This window comes from Corvus brachyrhynchos, unplaced genomic scaffold (assembly GCF_000691975.1).
Source record: "Corvus brachyrhynchos isolate BGI_N302 unplaced genomic scaffold, ASM69197v1 scaffold223, whole genome shotgun sequence".
NCBI classification, from domain to species: domain Eukaryota; kingdom Metazoa; phylum Chordata; class Aves; order Passeriformes; family Corvidae; genus Corvus; species Corvus brachyrhynchos.
In genome coordinates this window covers 1,278,394-1,283,674 of record NW_008237174.1, presented here as the reverse complement: position 1 = coordinate 1,283,674, position 5,281 = coordinate 1,278,394, and positions in this window count along the sequence as shown.

Here is a 5,281-nt window from a genome sequence, read left to right as displayed (position 1 = left end):
TCTCTGGGTTTTCTGTTAATTATTTCATTACTTCATGGGTTCAGGGTGAACCCTGAAAGTGAGATGAAGGGAGAAACTACCTAGCAAGAGTATTGGGGAGATACACTACACAAATTCCTGCTAGCATCTATCATCAGAAAGTCTGCAGTAAACATGACTTTTACCAAGGTAGTTACTGCTGATACCACAGTATGTCCCCAGGAGCTTATTATGGATTTTCAAAGAGCTTGCTGTTCATTAACTCCACTATCTGCAGCATAAGGCAACACATGGAAGACCGGCCTTAAGACACATACTCAAGGTCAAACAAGATTTCTAAGAAATCAGTTCAGATCTCCCCTGATTGCAGGATCATGGGTCTTGGTCTTAAGAGGGCACTTGTAGAAAATTTGACTATCAAGGAATATCTTCGCAATAGTTTGGAAGGCATCTAATTAAAACTCTTGAAATATTTTAGAAACACCATGGGCAAGGAGCCTTTACACCATAACTCAGGATGTTAGACCTCATGCAGTCAGTAGAAAAAAGATACTGCAGAGAACTAATTAAGGTGTTGAAAAACCATTCTCTGAAGAATCTCTCACTAAGATTTACAGACACCCCAGGGCAGGAGTCTCACTCCAGCTGTCCCTCCCTGCAACTAGGAAAATGAGTGCGCAGGGAAAAGCATGCCTGTAGTCTGCACCAAATACAGGGGGAACAAGCAGCATAATCAGTCCCACAATTTCAGTGCCAGGAATATTCAATTTCATTTTGCTTAACTGGCAAGAATCAGCACTGATTCAAAAAAGTAGATTCAAGCATTAAGTTTGATTTCCACTGAAAGCGGCAAGGTGGTAGTGAATGAAAAGACTGAGAAGCAGCACAGAAGGAAAACACACAAATAGGGAAGTATATTTTATCTCTGCGTATTCACACTACCTTCAAATAACACAGTGCAGAGCACCTCAAAGTGTTAGTCGTGGTCACACAAGTGAAGAAATTTCATCAGGCACCATTGATCTTTTTTCCCTAAGGCTTAGAACACATGGATATCCTAATCATTTGCCCTGCCCCTTCTCTTTCTTTTGGGGGTATGAGCAGCAGCGCAAAATTCCCGTGCCTCTCTGCCAGTGCAATACTGTTCCTGCTTTTTATAAAAACTCAGCCAATAAATGTCAGCATAACAGAGCAACTCCTCAGTGAATTGGTGACTTTCAGCAAATGCTTATGTTGCATAGGTTCATTTACCTAATTTGAAACAGCTTCATGCCACACAGAGAGTATTATCTGGTAGAAGACAAAGCAAAAAAGTCTCACCCACCTCCACATACTCCAAGTCACATTCCAGCTCTAAATAAAAAGGCAAGCTACAGTTCCTTTAGAAATCAGAGACCAGTACCTTGGTACTTCACTGTGCACCAGGACCTGAAGCACTACACATAAATGAGCCCCTGTCTGTTGGCTTGCAAACATTCCCCAGCAAGATCAGCATATTGGTTTGTTCACTCTTTCTGTAACAGCAGGGAATTTTTGAGCTTTCCTTTGGTTAATTGTAACAAAAGAAAAACCCCTCAGTTGCAGCAGGTGTTTCCAGACCACTTTATAGAGCAAGTCTGAAGAGCTCCACTGGTTATTTTGATCAGCCTTGTCCATATAATTTGAAGAGTGAAAGCCTGAAGCTGTTTCAGAGCTTGGCTCGGAGGTCACTAGTAAAGGTAATCCAACAAGATATCACAATCTGGTTATCATTTTGACCAGGATGGTTTTCATAGCTTAATTATTTTTCATCTATTTATTATTACTCCTCCTCCTAGCAATAGCAGCAAGGACGATTTTTTTATTTGATAAGCAATAGGCATATTTCAGTGCCTTATCTTTTCTCATTAGTGAACAAATGCTTTATCACTTCAGAAATTCAAATACTATTAGAAGCACCATTTAGTATTTAGACCAAAATCTAAAAGTTAAACAAAACAGCAGCTAGAATCAGTAGGCTTATAGCAGAAGTAAAGCCCCTTTCCCATGCAGTCAAAAAGGCATTCAAGGGGAATAAAAGACAAGCTATAAAAGCCTGACTTACATTAGAACTTGTGAGAGATTTATCTTCAGCAGTAGTTATTCAAAGGCTGACTTAGCCAAAGTAAGTGTTCCTTCATTTCTAAAATAGAATGTAGCTATGAGTTACCAAATGGAACTGCCATTAGTACAATATTAATGAAATTCCACTTTTTTAAATGCTAGCTAGGACAGGCATTGCAGAGAAGTGATAAAATCCAAACCACCACTTAGTTTCTCAATTGGAGATGTACATCTCAGAAACAACCAAAATTTTCATAACTTCCTCAAAAGTCAGGTTGTAGGATCCACTTCATACGTCCTTCCCCACATTCAGAAGTTTCATACTAGTTTCATACCACCACAATGAGCAGTCAAACTTACATTATCTGATTCTGTTTGTCAGAACATTGCCTTATAGCTTTGAGATTGCTAAAAAGGGAAGAGCACTAAGAACAGACCGTACCAGGTAGAACATTTTGCAATTTTAATGATAAACATACTTGTGCATAAATACCCTTAGCTTTAGTCCACCCAGACTGTTTAGATGGTGCATTAAATGCTTTCATTTTCATGCATAGTTAAAAGTTGGAGGACCATTGCTATGAATTAAAAAGCATTCAACCACTTCGCTCTCCGTTTACTTGTACTTTAAATGCTGCCTCTCCTGCCTCTGAATCTCCATGCCAACAATTACAGATCACTTGGAGGTAGGAGGGGGTGTGAATTGTTAGGAGCAGAGGAAAGTGAGGACTGAACCTACTTGTCTCAATAGCTCTAGCAGCTTCTGCTTGCCTGCTGAGTCAAACTCTAGACCTGATTTTCTCTCTTCAAGGTGATGTTTATAAACAGCCTACACCTTACAGTGCTATCAGCTTCCCATATGCTGTTTTTGACTTTACCATTCTTATGCTCAAATTTCTTCTAAATTTTAGGGTAGCAGGGGTTTTACATATCAGAAAACATTCTATTTTACATCTTTCCTCTCCTTCCTCCCCTGGTACTGTGGGATAACCTGGATGCCAGGGCTGTTTTGGAATATGTTGGTGCCAAAATAAAGGCAACTTAAACAATTTAAATTATATAAATAAACCAGCAAAGAAAATTCTACTTTGGTGATCCAAGAAGGGTTTATGCCAGAACTCACCACTGCTCCCCATCCTTTTTGGTTAGAAGAAAAAGGACCTGCCTCACAGGCATAGCTCTATCTTCTCATGAAGGCTCACAACAGCTTGTTAACTTTAACCTGGAAGGATGTCAGAGATGTTGAGCATTAAGGCAGGGAACTCCCAAAGACAAATTCTAAAACAAGGCTATGGATGAATGGTCACATACTGTACTAGACAGTTTTCCTTCCTAATAAAACTTTCCAGCTTATTCTTATTTCTCAACTCCTCCTTTTCAACAGCTCTGTCAGATGTCATGCATCTCACCTCAGACAGTTCTAGCAATCCTTCACAGTCCTATATTGTAAACACTTATCAAGCATTGCCCAGTCTTCACTAACACTCTTTTCTTCAGAAAACAAAATAGACATGGGTCACTTATGGCTACCCACAGGACTGGGACTTCTGTGCTATCCTGGCACAGCCAATAAGTGAACCCCTGGGAGAGATTGAATTCCACATGTTGCAAACCATTTACCAAATTTATTTCAAAAACTAATCAGAAGTGTTTAGAATCCTGATGCTGTTCCTCTGATGCACTGCAATTCTGTAGAAGCTGTCATATCAAAATCTTCACACATCCAGATGCTCAACATCTTACTGTTGGCCTGCAAGCTCTTACTTGTGCCATACAAGCCACAGCAGGGCACTAAGCACAAACAGAAGGCTTAGACTCCCTCCCTTGCTGTTACTTCCACATGACTGGCCACTCTAACTGGCTCTATACCAATGAAGAACACTCACAGCAGTGAGTAGCCCCATGCTGCTGGCTTGCCAAGGTTTGCTCAAGTACTGGGAACACTAATTTTCATTCCAGAACAAAACCCCACAGTTTTCAATTTCTATGGAAAAATCTCCTCTTTGTTTCCCTTGAAATTGTACACATAAAATAAGGCAACAGATACTAAAATCAAGCAAGAGATCAAACTCCAGTTTTATCCCATTACCACCACTTTCCTAGAAAATCAGAAGGGAATCTTAAATTCCACACTAATCAAATTATTTGAAAATCATGACAAAAACCATTTCTCTGCCTGCAAAGATCAATTTTTAACTAGTTTTGACTTCTAAATCTTATGGGAGCAGAAGGCTAAAGCTAGGATAAGTTCAAGAATATGTGTGACATCCCTTTGTTACCAAAGCTCTGCAATCCTACAGCCAGCCAGGTTACCCTCCTTGGGGGAGTCAAGACCAACAGATTCAGCAACAGCTACATTCCACATTTAAAAAACTATTCCTCCCAACTCCTGTCTAGCCACAGAAAGGACTACTGCCTTCAGAAGATTCTTCTGTAAAGGAATGTGTTTTAATACACAAGTGAAATATCCTAAAATTGTGATTAGAGTGGCAGAACGGTGTCAGATTCCAGATCACTCATCTTGCTTCTATAGATGCCAACGTATATCAAGTCACCCTCACTTTTGGCATATATCCTTACTAGCTCAGCATAGGAGACTGGGCTCCAGTCAGAATTACATTCTTATGTACAAAGAATGACTTGAGAATTTATATGAGACTGTCTGTCTAGTTGCTAGGAGGAAGTTAATAAAGATTTAACACAAGGATATTCTGAAATTGCGAACAGCATTGCCTACCATCCAGCCCTTGAAAACGATGATATTTCAGAGCTGTGGTAAGCTCTGTCCCCAGGCCTTCTTCACTTCTAAGCTGAAAAAATGGCTTGACTTTACACATATAAAAGTTAACAATCTTCCTCTACAAGCAACACAAACTGTAACAACAATCACCACGGTTTTAATGGTAGACATATCAGAAAGTAGAGCTGTAATCCCACCTAACTTAGAGCAGCAGCCACAGTATAACCCTGTGGCATGGCCCTGACTGCAGAGCGCCAAAAAACTCCACTGGGCTTTGCAAGGGTTTCCTTTAACTACACAGGCACAGTGGCTCAGGTGCATGCCTGACAACTGCAAAAGCCAAGGCCCATACTCACTAAGGGCTCCTATCCTAGGCAATACCTGGCTTTACAGAATCATCATTAAATAAAAGCTTGGAGATTCCATAGAATAAAAGATCTTGCCAAAATAGCCAATGCTTTTCATATCCCCTCTTCACTC